The sequence below is a fragment of the Canis lupus genome, chromosome 28 (assembly GCF_048164855.1).
Source record: "Canis lupus baileyi chromosome 28, mCanLup2.hap1, whole genome shotgun sequence".
Classification (NCBI taxonomy): Eukaryota; Metazoa; Chordata; class Mammalia; order Carnivora; family Canidae; genus Canis; species Canis lupus.
Genome location: NC_132865.1, coordinates 4,601,695 through 4,620,210, shown reverse-complemented (window position 1 = coordinate 4,620,210; position 18,516 = coordinate 4,601,695). Strand labels below are relative to the sequence as shown.

The following is an 18,516-nucleotide window of genomic DNA, read 5'->3' as shown; positions in this document are numbered from 1 at the left end:
CAGAGAGCTCGACGTGGCACTTGATCCGGGGACCCTGTGATCCTAACCTGAGCTAGGGCAGACTCTTAATGGACTGGGACACCCAGGCACCCCACCCCCATTCAGATCGTTTACTTGTTTTATACATTGGGTTTCTGCATATGATTTCATTTGGTGGCTAAGCAGTAGAAAAAAAACAATAACTTGAAGCCCAATGACTATAAGTAGCTCTCAGCTCTGAAAAAGTGGGAGAGGAAGACAGGTAATCAGTAAACACCAGTGGAAATGCACTAATGAAAATGAAGCCAAGGACTCAGTCCTGGAATAAACCAGTCAGAGGCTGAGCCAGCAGCGAGAATCTGTAATCAGATAACAGCCTGAAGACCAACGTCACAGCTTTAAAGACCATGAACTTGGGCTAAGATGGAAGACAGGCAAAAATAATAATAATAATAATAATAATAATAATAATAATAATAATAATTAATTTAAAAAATTAAAAAATGAGGTGAATCCACACGAATCTATCATTATTTCTAGAAAAATGGCTTTAATAATGCTTGGGTCAAAATTTTAAAGATAAATAAATAAATAAAGCAAGCAAGCAAGCAAGCAAGCAAGCTTGGGTCATGTCCTTATGGGAACAGTGGGAATTTCCCTTCCCTTCCTCTTAAGCATTTATCTAGCTAGTACTTGACATATTTCTCTTGGTTTTGAGTATCTCCCCAACCATAGCATCAGCTTCGTGAATGCAGAAATTTCTACCTGTTACCTCCAGCCTCCATAGCATTAAGAAGAGTGCTTGAAACAGTAAGCACTTGATTTGTTGGATGAGTAAGCAAAGCTAGTTGTTGACAAAACAGCCAGAGCCCTATTAGAAACTATGGTTATGCAGTGGGAGACAAAGGGTGAGGGAGGCAGACAGGAGACATGCTGGAAGACACACACCCGTTTAAATGGAGGGAAACATGCTTAGTAGAAGCAGGAAATAGTCTCAAGCACTCTGCTTATTTTTTGACAAAGATGACCTGCAGACCATCAAGAGAAAGCACTAAGAACATTAACAAGTACCCAAATGGTGGTTCTATCTAGAAAATTCTATTACTAACTTCCTAAAATATGGAAAGGACCTCTGGTCATGTGAATGGGGACATGGGGAGGCGGACCAGGACCCCAGGCATCTATCTCTGTTAGTTCCTTAGAAATGTCATCTCCCCCACAGCTGTCACCACCTTTACTCCTGTGATGCCTGCCTCCAAGTCTGAGAACCACTTTCTGGAGGCCACCAGGTAGGTATCATGCAGCACAGGGCTTAGCTACTCCACTTCAACTAGCACTGTTCCATGTTTATGTGCTCTAGGCATTAGTGTCTTTTTAAGATTTCCTTTGGGGGGAAAAATGGAAAAAAAAAAGTCTCCTGTTTGAGAAGAGTTTGAACCCCCTCGCACAGGCAGCCAGCAAATGTTCGCTGAATGGCTGTGATAAAAATACTTATTAAGGAAAAACTAAATCATTCAAATGCACAGAAAAGTAACTTCTGCTTATGTAAGGAGCAGAAAAAGACACAAGTATCGCCCAGGGCCCATAAATTGAGCGTAAGTATCTACAGAACACCCCGCTGCCAAACTGCAGAGTATTCCAGAAAGTGGGAAAGAAATCATTAAATAATAAGTGATGCAAACATTTTACAATCTTGAAGTATGGACAATCTTCTTCCAGTAGCATCTGTCTCACTTGCCAGCGTTAAGGGCTATTAAGAAGGCTTGTGGAGCTGCCACGGAGGACAGTACACGCAGCCACTGCTGTCAGTTACCATCATCCAGGTAAGAGCTAGTGAATCAAGGCAGAAAATGATGAAGGTACCCAGGGTAAGTACCTGTGGCTAAATCGCAGACAAGTAAGTAGCAGGAGCTCAAATGAACATTTGTTGACTTTAATAGAATGTATGTACTCTTTAAAAAAAACAAAAACAAGTAGTAATAGTAGCTCAAATTCCCATTAAGGCAATTGGGAAAGCACTGAGATTTTTTTTTTTCTTTTTTTAGGCAGTTAAATGATATGCTCATTTCTACCTTATATTATGGATATGTATGGAGCAGGGAAGATATAGGGCAAGAAAGGCAAGAGAGCTGGAGTCCTGGTTGGCAATAGCCTCGGCTAGAAATAATACAGGCATCCAGCATGGAAGTGGCTCTTTAGAATGGAGACAATAAGATTCTGGAGACATTTATTTTTTTTTTTTTAGTCTATGTCAAATTCACAGAGCTTGGCAATAAATACAATTAAACTTTGGGCAAGTAGGAATCTAGAGGTTCGTGGTAATGTCAAAAACCAAGACAGAGCAGAACCATTTTTGAAAAGAATCATTTGTGAAAAGGCAGGATAAGTCAAGTCATAGTTTACTTAGAGATTTCCCTGCAAGATTCTGTTGTTCTTACATAGAACATCCTGAAGGTCATCTTCTTGCAGGTGGGCCGCCACCAAATTCTTCTTCCTCCTAACTGTGCTTCTCCATTGCCAGGAGCACCCTCAAGTGCCACCACTGCTACCCTGGACTTTCTCAGGAGCTGGTTGGTGAAACCCTTTACCCTAACTAACCCTGCCATCAGTTTATCCCACAACAGGTAGGACCAACAGGCAGGATCATCTTGTCAAACAAAACTATTCACTCACTTAAATGAAAGCATTTATAGAAAGAAAAAAAGGAAGGAAGGAAGGAAGGAAGGAAGGAAGGAAGGAAGGAAGGAAGGAAGGAAGGAAGGAAGGAGAAAGGAAAGAAAGAAAGAAAGAAAGAAAGAAAGAAAGAAAGAAAGAAAGAAAGAAAAGAAAGAAAAAAGAAAGAAGGAAGGAAGGAAGGAGAGAAGAAAGAAAGAAAGAAAGAAAGAAAGAAAGAAAGAAAGAAAGAAAGAAAAAGAAGAAAAGAAAGAAAAAGGAAGAAAAAAAGAAAAAAGAAAAAGAAGAAAGAAAAAGAGAGAAAGGAGGAAGGAAGGAAGGAAAAGAAAGAGAGAGAGAGAGAGAGAGAGAGAGAAAGAAAGAAAGAAAGAAAGAAAGAAAGAAAAGAAAAGAAAAAGAGAAAGAAAGAAAGAAGGAAGGAAGAAAGGAAGGAAGGACGGAAGGACGAGCATTTATTCAAAACTACCTGAGCCATCAGGTACCATCTTAGGGAGAGAAGACAGTGGACACAAAAGAAACATCACTGCCCTCAAGAAATTTCCATTCCAATGATCGGATCAAGTTACTTCCCTAATTCAAAGTGTTTCAGTGGTTTAATCTTTACTCTCAGGATAAAATCCAAAACCCTTTAAATGACCTACAACCTAGACAGATTTAGTCTGTGCGGCCTCCCTATCTCATCTCACATCTCCCTGGTTTTATCGGTTGCGAGCTTCGCCTCACCTCGGGGCCTATCAGCCTGGAAAACCCATCTCAGCTCAAATTCACTTACTCAAGGAAGGCGTCCTTGGTCTCTCCCCAGTCCCCAGGATTGTAAGCTCCCCGATACCACCTAATTGCTCTTTATGAGGCTTTACTGCAACTATTACAAAGAACTGCGTCCTTACTCGTTTGTCTATCACCCCCTACCAGACAGCAAACCGCCCTGGGATGGCAGGGAGCGTAACATTCCACTTCGTATCATTTATCAGCTCAGTCTCGGACTTTAGGACGCTGCCGAGAACCTAGCACAACGGCGGACACACACAGATCATTTTCCAAGACCTGGAGGTACAAGCAGGGCCAAGCAGTTATAGTCTTTATTCTCCTTAAGAGGGATTTCAAAGTTTCTTCAGTGATCGTGATATTAAAATAATGGTGATAACAATGGGCACCCCTCCTGTCTATTATACCCCATTCCCATGTCAGTGAGACTTCCAATGACACCATTCCGCCCAAATCCCCCAACAATAGCTACAAACTCTAGTGACTAATCCAAAATACTGTTCAATCTTTATCTTACTTGGGTTCTCAGCACCACTTGATCTGTTGGGCCGCTTCTTACGCCTTTTCTCCTGTGGGGACATTCTTCTAGTTGTCGCTAGGAGTTTTAGTGAATTTTCCTGGCCTCTGGCCTCTCCGCCAGGGCCTCACCTCCTCCTCTTCTCCACTGGCTTCCTCCCTCTAGTCTCTGGTGCAGGCCTTCCCATCTACTGCAACAAATCCTGCCAGCGTGCTCTATCTTCAGGCGAAGGACTCTCTCCTGAGAACCAGACAAGGCATCTAGCTTGCTTCACAACCCCTTGACACCTGTATTTAGAAGCATATCTAACATCTGACTTAGGAAATCTGGGCCTCCTCCTATATATCAACCTCTGTGCTTTCAGTTGCCCAAGCCCAAGGCACCACAATCCTCCTCAGACTCCTCCCTCCACACCATTCTCCTTCCACGTCCAATCCATTCCCTGTATCCTATCAATTCCACTTCTAAGTACATTTAGGATTCACCCTTAGTTGCTCTGGCCTGGGCTTCAGAACCTACAGAGCCTCTGAAGGGTTTTCCCTACCTCTGGTCCCTCTCTGCAAAAAACCCCCTCTCCTCCTTGCTTCTAGAGTGGTATTTCTAATACACGAATTTGACAAAATTGTCTTAAAATGCTCCTACAGTATACAATCTACTTAAAATCTTTCTATAATTATAAAAGTTGATGAGGATGAAAGAGGAAGGTCCTTATCTTTTTAACCCTCTCTCTCCATTATCTAAACAAGGATTTTGTACACAAGAGGCCCTTGGTTTGTTTGGTTTTTTTAACTTTTCTCTCTTTTTTTTTTTTTTAAGATTCCATTTTTGCTAAGTGATCTCTATACCCCAATGTGGGGCTCAAACTTACAACCCTGAGATCAAGAGTCACACCCTCCACTGACTGAGCCAGCCAGGTGCTCCCTAAACTATTCTTTAAAAAATTAAATTATCAAGATGTCTGTTCTGCGTCCATTTAGTATATACTATAATCATTAGATATAATGTAATCCCCAACCAAAATGCCATTAGAATTTTTCCAGAATTTCACAAATGTAAAAGTCAATCTGAAATGAAATTGAAAACAGCTAGGAAACTTTGAAAATGAAGTATAACGAGGAAATGTAGCTTAGCATTTATTAAAATGCACCATACAATTATAACAATTTGAAGAATGTGCTACTGGTACAGACATAACCAATACAGTAGAATAAAAACTTAAAAGAAGCAAAAAAAAACATAAAGCTGAGAAACAGATACACATTCATCTAAGAATTCAATATATGATAAAGATGACTTGTCAAATTAAGAAAAGATAAAGCAATTCAACAAACTTTCTTAGAAACTATTAGACAATTTGGAAAAAAAATAAAATAAACCCCTTTCTCATACCACGTATCCAAAGTCATTCATTTCCATATGAATAAAATATTTAATATAAATGTTTTTTAAATATTAAATATATAGGCAATATATTGAGTATATAAAAATAGATATATATGTATTTAACCTTAGGATTAGGAAAGATATTCTCACCTTGATAAAAAAAAAAAAAGGCATGACAAAGTGCCACTGGATTTATTAATAAATTTGAGTGGAAAAAAAAAAATAAAAACTAAGGAAAAGGGATCCCTGGGTGGCGCAGCAGTTTGGCGCCTGCCTTTGGCCCAGGGCGCGATCCTGGAGACCCGGGATCGAATCCCACATCGGGCTCCCGGTGCGTGGAGCCTGCTTCTCCCTCTGCCTGTGTCTCTGCCTCTCTCTCTCTCTGTGTGTGACTATCATAAATAAATAAAAATTTAAAAAAAAAAAAAAAACTAAGGAAAAGGCAAGTGGCACCCAGGAAACAGCCCTCCGTTACGTGACAACAGTGGTTTGATATCCTTGATATATAAAGAGCTCCATCAAGTCAATAATTAAAGCCTGAAAAACCTAACGAAAGTTGTAAAAGAGTAGGAATAGGAATTGTACAAAAGAAATATAAATGAAAAAAAAAAGAAATATAAATGATCTATAACCCAATGGGGAAAAGAGTTTCAATCCCGGCATATTGGTAGACTTTTTTAAATGACAATATAGTGGTACGCCTTGGTGGTTCAGCGGTTGAGCATCTGCCTTTGGCCCAGGCTGTGATCCCAGAGTCCCTGGATCGAGTCTCACATCGGGCTCCCTGCATGGAGCCTGCTTCTTCCTCTGCCTGTGTCTCTGCCTCTCTCTCTCTCTCTCTCATGAATAAATAAATAAAATCTTCTTTTTAAAATGACAGTATAATATTAGTTGTAGTACAAATTGGTGTTTTAACACTCTTTTGTAAGATTATACCAAATTTCTTGTAGGACAATAGGAAATACGTATCCACTGTCTCCAAATTACATATATCCATTAATATAGCAACTCCACACTGTGGAAATTAGCCTAAATAAACAATATCAAGTGTACAAGGATGTTTATATTGAAGAAGCCTGGAAATAACTGAACTGTCTAACAATGGGCATTTGGCAATTCTAATTCTAATAGAACCATACAGTGGAACTGAATGACGTGTGTATTTACATGGAAAGATCTTAAAATATACCAAGTCAGGGAAATAGTTCTAAGATCTACTTAAAAAACAAAACAAAACAAAAACTATCTTAAGACAGTTATAAAAGGTGGGATGTGTGTTTGTGTGTAGGTTAACATCTGGAAGGATGCGTATATAAGGAACCTACATCAGATATTAAGAGTGGCTGACTCTTATGTAAATAGTTCCCAATGGGGCAGAGCTTTCAAATCACCATCAAATAGTTATGTCGTGAAAAGTCTCTTTCTTTTCTACTTTTGGCTCACTTTTAACACTGTAGTTAGACGGGATCCCTGGGTGGCACAGTGGTTTGGCGCCTGCCTTTGGCCCAGGGCGCGATCCTGGAGACCCGGGATTAAATCCCACGCCTGCTTCTCCCTCTGCCTATGTTTCTGCCTCTCTCTCTCTCTCTATCATAAAAAAAAAAAAAAAACAAAACACTGTAGTTAGACAACTCTAAGGCCCCCCTATTTTCTCCTTATAAAATCTCTCTGAAGCTGGGATGAGTGCTACAAATCCATGGAGTCAAAGCACTAAGCAGAAGTGCTTAGTGGCAGTATTTCTCTCTTGGTGAGTGATTCACAAAATAACCACACGCCTTAAAATCAATTTAGATAAAACACAGCACCATCTCGTTTTTTTCCAGGAATGAAACTACCCGTGGAAAAAAACTCAAGGAACAATATACTTTGTTGTAATTGGAACTCTACCAAAACTATTCAGCTTTGGATGGAAGGAGTGAAAAACTGGAATTCGAGATAACCAAAAGGAGGGTTCTGGAAGGTGGGGTTCTCTACAGGGCCTGTAGCACATGAACACCCTTGAACGCATCACAAAGGTACAAGAAGTGCCTTACTCACCTCAGAATCCCAATCATCTAACAGTGTCTAACGATGGTGTTTACTGGATAAAGGAACAAATGCTATTTTACTAACAAAGAAGTCCACGTACAGTAGGAGACAGGAGGGAAAAGACCTACAGGTCATGGGGCGAGGGAATCCTCAAGTCCGCCAGAGCACTGTCAGAAGTAAAATCCCCAAGTAAAGGATCAAATTCCTTATAAAGCGTTCAAGGAGCACCTTGCAACATCACCAGAACCCTCCACATAAAGGAGTTTCACCAAAAAGCTAAGTCATCTCAAAGGGTTCCCAAAGACAAGCGTGAACTGCCTATGAATTTTATTAGCAACTTCTTTACAGGGAATAATATGGACACACCAATCGAGGACTGAAGGTATGAGGTTAAATGGCTATTTCTCCTTAGCTTAATACGGTGAAACTATAAGGAGGTCAAAATAAATGCTGTACAGTTGTATGAATTTCCCATTCATCGTTTCTGAATAGATGCCGCCTCAGTTAATATTTTGCATAATACAATTTTGCATGGAGGCCCCATAGCCTTACTTAAATGAATACAGTAATTCAGGGAAGGTGCCCTAATTAATGAATTGCTAATAAATATTCCCTAAGGACGAAAGCTCAAGCTCCATTTACCAAAGAAATAACTGGATGTGTATATTCAAACACATCGGACTAAGTCTATTTTCACCTCCCTTATTTCAAGACCCTTTAAAGCCTGCATGCCTTTTAATCTCAGGAAGACCATCAGGGGACACAGAACTATAAAATTCTGGGTAGCGACAGTCTGAATGACACATTTTTAACAATTCACGCTCTACCACCTTAAGTTCCAGGGATATGTCTCAACTAGACACATAAATAAATTCAAGTTAATAAGTCCTTAATGTAGTTTCATCTGTATATATGCTTTCCATGTGGGTAAACATGTTATTAAATTAAGATGACAGTCTAAATTCCCATCCATTTACTAGGAAATCATTTATATTTCATATAGCACTAGAGATGTCTTCTCTGAGCTCATCAAGAATGATAATGGAGGAAAATCAAACCAAACATTGATGGACAACTGCAAAGAGCACTCCTCCCATGCACAAATGAAAAACGTCGCTGGCGAGAGATCTATAGGATCATTTTCAAAAACACGACCTTCTTGACACCGTTTGTCAGATACATTAATCGCAAAAGTAATAAATGTCTAAACACAAAGGAAGTCGTTCTCAATCAAGGCTCCCCACGTTAGTAGTAACTTGTTACTAACAATAACTCGAATCAGGATAGATCCAAAAATCATCCCTATGATGATATCCCTACTACTTTCACCTTTAAAAAAAAAAAAAAGCAAAGCAATAGAACGTGGCAACAAAGCCCATTGGGATTGAGAACGTCAACATTCCTTGACTGGCACGGAGTAAAGATGTTGGGAACCTCTGTTTTGAGGGGTCAAACAAGCACCTGGTAAGTGCATCTCCCTTCTTGGAAGTACTGGCCAGGGCATCTCAGGGAAGTTCCTGAAGCCTAGCAAATCATCCCACATACTCTTCGTCTTCTTCCTTTGAAAGACCGAAACTTAGCTGTACACGCGTAGACATGCAAGAAAACAACAGATTCTCCCCTGATATGTCTTGATATGTCTCCTTGGGTTGACTCCAGACAAGAGTAGGAAGTCAGTTAAGTTTAATTTCAATGCCTCCTTGTTCTCCTGGGTTCTTCCTTTGCTCTGCTCACCTCTAAGCAATCTGGAACTCTCCTCTGGTCCCTTTGGGAACGATTATCAAAGATATTGTGACACCCACCTACACAAAGTCTGGAGCTTCACACTGGTCTCCAAAATGCGTATTTCTGGGATTACATCTGCAGTGATCAGTTAAAAGGATCCATATAATGGTGATGACTCGTGAAGGCGGCTACACACACACACACACATACAACACACACACATTTTTCCTTATGGGCTAGGGAATCACAATTACCTGAGTGGAAGGACAGAGGACCTACAGAAACACCAGTGCAACTAAGTGGAGGGAATATATTTTCATCCCATTCCTCCCTCCCGTCCCACGCTGAATACATCACCAGGTGCTTAGGAGCAGCTGCACTTCCAGGTAGCGTCCTTAAACAAACAAACCAATACGGTCCTTCTCTGCCTGCACATGAAGGATAACCTGCTACGGGTCTGCGATTGGGCCTTCAGAAACCAAAGCATCATCTACAGGAAAGACACAACCGTGTCACAGGCAGGTCCTGGCAGTTACCTACTCAGAGACAGCAGCCAATGAAACTGGACATGGGGATCCCTGGGTGGCGCAGCGGTTTGGCGCCTGCCTTTGGCCCACGGCGCGATCCTGGAGACCCGGGATCGAATTCCACGTCGGGCTCCCGGTGCATGGAGCCTGCTTCTCCCTCTGCCTGTGTCTCTGCCTCTCTCTCTCTCTCTGTGACTATCACAAATAAATAAAAACTTAAAAAAAAAGAAAAAAAAAAGAAACTGGACATGGCAAGACAATGTTTATGAATATGGTAAATACTAGGAAAAAATTACTATTCCCCTTTTCCCCCCTACAAACGACCGGCTCACAGCCACCTTCTCTGCTCCAACGTCAGTGTCACCTCCTCAAGAGTCAATGCTTCTTCCCTGGCCATCCAATCTCACGCAGGCTCTTTCTTCTGCTCATTAGTTAGTTTCCTACTTAAAAACTCAAAATTTGGGGATCCCTGGGTGGCTCAGAGGTTGAGTGTCCGCCTTCGGATCAGGGCGTGACCCCGGAGTTCCGGGATCGAGTCCCATATCGGGCTCCCTGCAGGGAGCCTGCTTCTCCCTCTGCCTGTGTCTCTGCCTCTCTCTGTGTCTCTCATTAATAAATAAATAAAATTTTTTAAAAAATCTGAAATCCTTTTACATCCTTTTCTTTGGAGTTTAGTGGGCTCTCCCCCCAGAGCACTGCTGTATCCCAGACCCAGCCGTGTCTGCACAGAAGTGCTCCAGAAGATCTGTTGCAACAAATGAGGAAGACAGGATTCTGACTTTCAGTTGGGGGAATGGGGGGGGGGGGGGGGGAACAACAGGACGTGCACTGGTTATAAACTGAGCAAGAAAAGAAACAGGGAGGTATCATGAACCAGAAACACAAAAGGGAGGGTTAACAACCATGAGTCCACGCCGAGGTCAAGGTCAGATGCATGGTACGATAGGCAAAGAAGACAAGGTGAACAGGACAGAGAAGATGAAGAAGGCAGGCCTTCCAGACCGAGTGTGTCCCCAGCATGGCTGGGCACCCCCTACCCCTCCAGACAAGGTGGGGCAAGAAAGTCATGGGGTAAAAAACCAGGGTGTGTCCATCTTAGAGACATCGCTGGACTCCCCTCAAGCCTCCAGCCAAATTCTGATAACCTCACGCCCTTCTTGGGAGAGCAAAGTGAGGTCATGGGGCATAAATCCCTGCCAACCCCTTCCTCAGGGCCCCTGCTGACCTCCCCACCCAAGTCTTGAGTTTGGAAAGAGGTAACTTCCCCTCTAAGGGCTTGGCTCAACCAAGCATCGCACCTTCTCATCTTCGGTCTGTCAGGCCCTCTACCCCCCTCTTCCAAGAACCGAGGCCTGTTCGAGTCTCCCCAGCCAAGAACTCACAGAGCCGTCCCTCCGCGTTGAGGGCATTCCCTCCAGCCTCCCACGCCCAGGCTTCCGGGGTGACTGGCAACTACCTTCCCTCCCGATGGCCAAATCCACAAGGCCACCCTGACCCCGACCACTTCCCGGCCCCTCTGCGGCATTTCACACTGTGCACCACACCCCCCGTGAAACTCTGCGCCCTGAGTTTAATGGCACTCCACTCTCTCCACTGCCCTGGCCTTCCCATTCAAGGCTCTCCTCTCTTTACAAGGTATTTTCCTCCCGAGTCACCCCAAAGGTTTCAGCTATCGCGAGTGACTGTGAATCCAGGTTTCCAATATATATATTTACACGTCTCTGCTAAACCTGGGGTCCAGCTCCTCGCGGACTATTTGTCATCACACACCAGATCAACCTGGAAGGAAGGTGTGCCTCAAGGTGAACGGTCTTCTCTTGATGTAGGTATTTCCTATTCTGGTTGTTGGTAACCAGTTGCCCAAATCAGAATTCAGATCATCCTAAATGACCCTACATCCAACGGAGGGCCCTGTGGTTCTCTCTAGATAGTACAACAGACCCCGCTGTCCCTCCCTCCCTCCCTCCCCCCTTCCTCCTTCCTCATGATGCTGCAGCCAATCATCACCGGATCTCACCTGGTAGACTGCAAACCCCACCTTCTTCAGCTCCCCGTCCACATTACTCCCAGAGTGGTATGAACATTCAAAGCCAACAACCACGTGATCTGGCTTAGAAATATACACTGGCTTCCTCTCTGCCGCTCCCACCTACAAGGTAGATGTCTACTTCGGCTCCTTTCTCCGGCTCTAAGTTCCAGCCATGCTGCCCGGGCCTTAGCATTTCTGTTGTACATACTCCCTCATATTTGAAATGTCTTTTGATTACACCAGGCCTGTGCTCCTTCAAGGCACAGAACAAATGCCACCTCTTCCACGAAGCCTTCCCTAATCACCCCTGCTCCGCATTCAAACCGGAGGGAGTCAATGACTCCCTCCTTTAGGCTCTACTTTGCATATATCCGTTAAGTGGATCAGCTGGATCCAGTGTCGCCTATTAGAATTGTTACGCTGGCAGGTGTGTGTCCACGTGGGTCACACTCTCCACCTACACAAAGGCACGTGCGTCCCGTGAAAGGTTAAGGTCCTATTACTCCACCCCAGCACTCCACACAGGGCTTGGCACCTAGCTGGATCTTGAATAAATGTTTGCTGTCACACTGCTGGCAAGTCGGAAACACCAGGATTTAGGACAACAAGATAAAGAAATCCATCAAGTTAAGAAAAGAAAAGTGAGAAAGAAAATAGCGCTGCTACGTGAGACTCTGCCCTGGGAACCAACTGGGAATTAGGAGCTCTGGTCTACTGGTCACCCAGAGCCATCTGTTCCTTCCCCTAACATAGGGTAACACACATTTTATTACAAATACCTTTGTGGGTGTCTTCTCTGCCAGGGTGAAATACCACCACCACGGCTAAAAGTGTCAAAAGATCTTAATGGCAGTTGTAGTTAGTGAGCATTTGCCAAGTGCCAGGTGCCCTGCTAAATGCTTTGCGTGTGTTAACCCATTTAACCTTCACGATAAGCTAATACGATGGGTGTTATTATTATTACCATTTTACGGGTGAAGAAAATACAGAACCTTAAAAAGATTAGGTAGGCAGTGTGCCCACTGTCCCATTGCTAGCGAAGAGGATTCACAGCCAAGGAGTAGGATTTCAGGCCTCCGCCCCGACCCCTGTACCTATACGACGATGCTGCAGAACTACCACACGATGCTACCAAGGCCCCCGCCAGTCATGCCCCACCACGCACATACATAAAGGCCACCTGGGTTCCAGGAAGACATGGCTATGTTTGACTTATTCACGACTTGGCACACGGTAAATACTCCGTAAACATTTGCTGGCTCACTGGCTAGCTGAATGAAAGACTGTTTAAAACTTTGGGCTTGATGTTTTTATTTTTCTTTCTTCCTTCCCCCCTCCCACCCCCCTATAAAACAAAGGTATGGTTAAGATTTCTCTGAACTGCAAAAACTCTATGGTTTTATTATGTGAAGGTAAAGTGCTCCCCGCCCGTGACACGGTGATGACACACTTGGCAAGAGCACAGGCAGGTAACCAAGAGCGTGGGTTGGACGTCGGCAACCTTGACTGGAATCCTAGGCCCGCCTCCGAAACCTGGGCCAATTCCTTGATCCTTGAACTTTTAGTTCCTCACCTTAAAATATGGGTGGTCCTGGCAACAGCCTCCGGAAGTGATTTTGAGGATTGAGAGAGAAAGTAAGGACGTGGAGCACATACACAAGGCCTGGAGCATACACAAGCACTAGTAAGTGGCAGCCGGTCCTTCCTGCGACCCTCAGAATCCGAGCCCCCCCATACGCTCACACAAAGGAAAGTGTCTACTTGCGAAGCGAACATTCTCACAGGGAGACTCTGTCCCACATTATTTTACTAATTTACTTCACCTATGCTGTGGGATATATAGCATGTGTTAGAAAGAAAAGATTTAGCAAACAACTCTATTTTCATTCCAATTTACAAGCTCTCTTTTACCCCTTTCTCCTATGGCCTTAATTGTTCACCCCTAGAGAACTTAACCCAACCTCAATCTCGCCCATTTCTCCTTTCTCTCACAAGAAAACATATTTCTTATTTTGTTATAAAAGAAGAGGAAAAAAAAAAAAAAAAGATGGATGAGTATGGAAGAGGAATCTTCCTTCCTAAGGAGGAATCTTAATTCAAACAAATTTGTCAGTTCTCTTTGCTAGCTCATCTCTTTATAGAGCATCCTGCCCCCTCAAAAAAAAGAAGAAAAAAAAAAAAAGTTTCCCCAAAAGTTAATTTTATTCAATTTAAACATTATTTTAAGAAAATTGACATTCGTGATCTAAGATTAGCTAAAATATCCTCAAATGCCCCCCAAACCAAGTTTATGAAATCCTTTTCCAAAAAGAAACATCTAGCTCTTTATCCTTTGTCAAGCTTCAATATCAGCAACCTAGAAAAATCCTACTAAAAGGAAAAAAACAAAAAACAGCTAAGTTCTAGTAGGCTATCACAAAAGTGTAAGAACTTTATAAAAAGCTTCTATGATTCCGTCCTGTCTCACAAAATTTAATTAATATACAGATGTAACTTTAGATCAGTGAAAATAAAAACTAGCATGACTGTTTTATATCTTCATAGTAACACAACCACAAAAGATGATGTTAAAAAGGCAAAGGTGAAATTTTTCAGTCACATTTTCTTCAGAATTTTGGGGAAGACACTATTAAAAATCTTAACACCTTGAAGTCGGATTTATCTCCAAATTTCTAATTTTTTTTTAATCAGATATGGGGAAGACACTATTAAAAATCCTAACACCTTGAAGTCGGATTTATCTCCAAATTTCTAATTTTTTTAATCAGATAATGGTCGTTTTCTATAATTGTCAATGCTTCTTACCCTGGATAATAGAATGTTAGAATGTTAGAAATTAAGTCAAAACTCAGACAAAGCTCATAGTAAATTATACAAGCTTCTGGGCTCTCAGAAATCCTCATGAACCAACATTCACCAATTTTAGTTTTATGTTTTATTCCTGCTCCTGCTGATTCTCTGGTGTGGAAATTAATTAGCAGCGAGTTGAGCAAAAGGGAGGCCGCACCAGAGAAAAGGTCAAAACCAATTCACTTTGAATAAACAGACTGTAACCGACGGTTGGCTGTGCTCACCTTTTGTGAATGAGAAAACCAACGTGACTTCTTCAAGTTCTCGCAGAAAGGGGGCCGTGGAGAAGTCAACGCCCGACTGCGAAGACTGTCTACACAACAAAAATGGCTCAACAGGACCAAGAAGGTGTAAGTCTATCATGTCCTGATCCGCCTTTTCAAGAGATGATAACATGAGCACCCTGATGGGGTGGGCTTAGCAACCAGGAAGCCCCTGTTCCATGGAAGGGCCTAGTTCTACTTCAAAACCTACGTGTGCAACACACCAAGGCGGGCGTTGGGTAAACCCGACAAGGGTTCCATAGAATGAATATTATCGTCACTATCATTGTCACCGCCACTGCTATTTGGCCAACCATTCATGAGTTGGGGGCCAGCAAATATGGGACTCTTCCCGTGGTGGCATTTCATACTCAAGAGAACCAGATGAGCAAACTGAGGCATACCGAGCTAGGATGAGGAGGGCAGATGAGGAAATCCTACACAGTCTGTAGGACTACGAAGGATGAGCTCTTAAGCAACAGGTGACCCTCCACCTGGTTACCACAGCAGCTCAAGCAAGGACACCGAGGAGTCAACTAATTCCACACTGAGAAAGCTCTTAGGATACAGGCGACAGGCAGCTGTGGTGAAACACGAGGTATGTCGGGGTGTTTGGAAAGGAGAGGACAAGGAATTCACCATTAGGAGATGCGACCTAGCTCTGACGGTGACTACAAGCACCACAAATGCTCTCTCAAAACACAGGAGAAGAGGGAAGCCCAGGTGGCTCAGCGGTTGGGCACCTGCCTTTGGCCCAGGTCATGACCCTGGGGTCCGGGGTTCGAGTCCCAGATCAGGTTCCCTGCAGGGAGCCTGCTTCTCTCTGCCTGTGTCTCTGCCCCTCTCTGTCTCTCTCTCTCTGTCTCTCTCTCTCTCTCTCTCTCTGTGTCTCTCATGAATAAATAAATAATATCTTAAAAAAAAAAAAAAGGTAGGCGAAGTAAAGGTCTCACGAATGGGGAAAACATAAAAGTTAATTTCAAAGAGGAATTTATGCGTGACCACAACAAGCCACCACATGATTGCCTTGATTATTTCAGAGCTCCGATAAAACACCCATCTAGTATTTTCCACTTTCTCAAAATCGTCTGCCCATCGTAGTCACAAACAATCTCGGTTTCTCCAGTTCAGTGTCCACCTCTGGTCTCGGCGCCTCAGCCAAGCCACGGGCCCAGGTGGCGCCCTCACACTCTGCAGAGGGGCCCAGGTAGCGCCCTCACACTGTGGTTCTGAGGGTCTCGGGCTCAACTTCCCAGGGAGCCCAGCCTTCCCACAAAGACGTCCTTCCTCCTGACTTCGGTCCCCGGGAGCACCACCATCCCACCACCGCCCCGGCCACGATGTCAGCGGCCTTCTCGCCTCCACTTCCTCCTTCTCTCTTACGTGACTGCACGCATTTGAGGAACTGGCATCTCAGAGACTCCAAAGTCCTTGGGGCTTTTAAGTCCGTCCCTTGCTGACCGGGACCGTCACCACCTTGCCAAACTTCCTCCCCACTGATCTCCACCTGGCTGCCTCCCACCTCTGTGGCGAGCACTGTTCTGACTCTACGAGGCCTGCTGGCCCTCACGTTCTCTCAGGGCCAGCACTCTGTCCTCCCCTCTCTGCAACCCCCACCCCCGTTGCCGGCCGAACTTTTGGGACCAAGTCTGTCCCAGGGGCAGTACCCAAATAGTTGGGATATTCAAACGAAGCCTCTCGAACACTTACTGACACTTGGAGGTCTTGCCAAGAAGCCACCACAGCTCAGCGCTTTGGAGATGGGGCGGCAACCTCATAAAGGGAGTCCAAGGAAAGGATGGAGATCATTAAAGTGACCATGGCCTGTGTCCTCCCAGGGGACACAGGGACTTCACTGACACTGTATATCCGTTTGTGTATCATTTCAGACTGTCTCTGCCTCGAAGGAAGGAATGACGCCTACAGCAGAGCTGATTTCTCACATGCTCACAGGGACTAGAGTAACTTGTCACCAGCCGAACCCACTGAAAAGGTACCGGGAAGCTGACATGACCGACCGGAACCTACCTAAGGAGGTTCTCAACTGTAGCTCACAGAGGAGTCACAGATGATGACCCTTCACACAAACGCCTGAGTTACACAAAGATTTTCCATATTACTCTAGTCCGACTACTAGTTTGCCTCTGGTAAACACCAGTTGCTCAGCACGTCGAACCTAAAGTGGGATTAAAAGCACTAAAATAAAGCAGTCATGACCCAAAGAAGACAGAACCTGTGGCCTTGACTAGCACTGGGTAGAGCAGTGGTTAGGTTAGGGAACTCCTCCCACAACGCGTGCGCGCACACACACAACAAACTGGATTGAAAGCCAATGGTAGTAAAATGAACAACCGCGCGATGCCTGGAATAAAAAAATAATAATAATAACATCTGGCAATATCCATGAGGCACACTGAGGTCTTCAGCCTGAGACTCTGCTTAAATGCCTCCTGTTCCAGCATCACGCAGAGGAAAACAACGCATACACCTAAGGTGTGGGTAGAGGTTCTCTGGGATGAGTGTTAAAATTATTCACCAGGCAAGTCCTTAAAATGGCCTGAGGAGCCCTCCTGGATCTCCTGCTCATTCCCCAGTTATGTGAGTCTCCTCTCCCAGTGTACTTCGGTTCTCACTCAGGTCCAACCTGGCCACACTGGCCTCCTTCCTACTCCTGAGCTGCCCAGGCCACACCCCGGCCTCCGGCCTCTGCCTCCAGGGCCTCCCTCTCAGAAAGTCACGTGGTTCCTTTGCTTAACTCTCAAATCTCTGCACAGAAGTCCCTCCTAAAAGAGGCCCACCTCATCCACCCGGACCCCTTACCTCAAAGGTCCCAAGCACCCTCCTTATCCTGCCCAAAGTTTTCATTATCATCATCTCCTAGCCCACCACGGAATTCACCTGTGCTTTGTTTACCATTTGTTGTCTGTTCCCAACCACTGCTACCCCCCACGCCTACAGTGGAAGATAGTTCTCTGAAGGCAAGGAATTATACCTGCTTTATCCACAGGCTCCACCTAGTATCTAGAAAAAGGTGGCCTATCGATGAGTACCTGCTACCTGCCTGACTGAAGAACGCAAGAACCACAGAGCTCTCACTAGCCGCGTTACGGGGCAGGCTTCTTGAGACGTCCATCATCACAGGACTTGAGAGACACTGTGCTGGGCACCACGGGTAAGAAAGGAGTAGGAGGCAAGAGTCTTTGCCCTCCAATAATTTGTTCCAAAATTGCCTCATAGGTTAAATTAGGGCAAAGGATGCCACACCCACTCAATCTATTCACCCGCTTCCTCCAACATCTGCTACACACCTGCCTAAATGCAGTCCACAACGCAAAGGAGCTGTGCTCCGAGCAGCTGAGGAGTCCTTCAAGAAGAGAAGTTCCCACATAATTCTTCCAAGGAAAACTATTGCATAAATTATTGAGATAGACAAGAGCATAACCTGTGCTCTTTCAATATGGGCTGAGTTACGAAAGTGTTGCCAAATGTTTAGCTCACCAAAGGAACCAAGTCAAGTTAATATATTTTCAATAAACAATTAACTTTAAATGCAAACATTTATGATGAATACCGACTGTCCGAGTGAACATTCAATATAGTTATTCAGGCCTTAAAGGACTTCTGGTCTTGTCAAAATTTATGAGGTGTCAGTAAATCACGTCTAGGCCCTGTTCCCTTTTCCGTCTTAAATTGAGGGGAAAGTATGACAGGTCATTATTGAGACCCTGTGTGTGTGTGCAATATGCCTTTAGTATCACTGAGGCTGGCCACGGATTT

The 18,516-nt window shown here is 44.0% G+C and overlaps 1 protein-coding gene and 1 long non-coding RNA gene across 2 annotated transcripts in view; one reads left to right on the top strand and one right to left on the bottom strand.

Moving 5' to 3' along the window:
* Positions 1-18,516, bottom strand: part of RUNX1T1 (RUNX1 partner transcriptional co-repressor 1) — a 134,254-nt gene that overhangs the window by 67,863 nt on the left and 47,875 nt on the right.
* LOC140620119 (uncharacterized) lies at positions 7,289-8,697 on the top strand. Its single transcript, XR_012019856.1, has 2 exons — positions 7,289-7,727; positions 8,349-8,697. It is a non-coding gene; the product is annotated as an uncharacterized lncRNA (long non-coding RNA).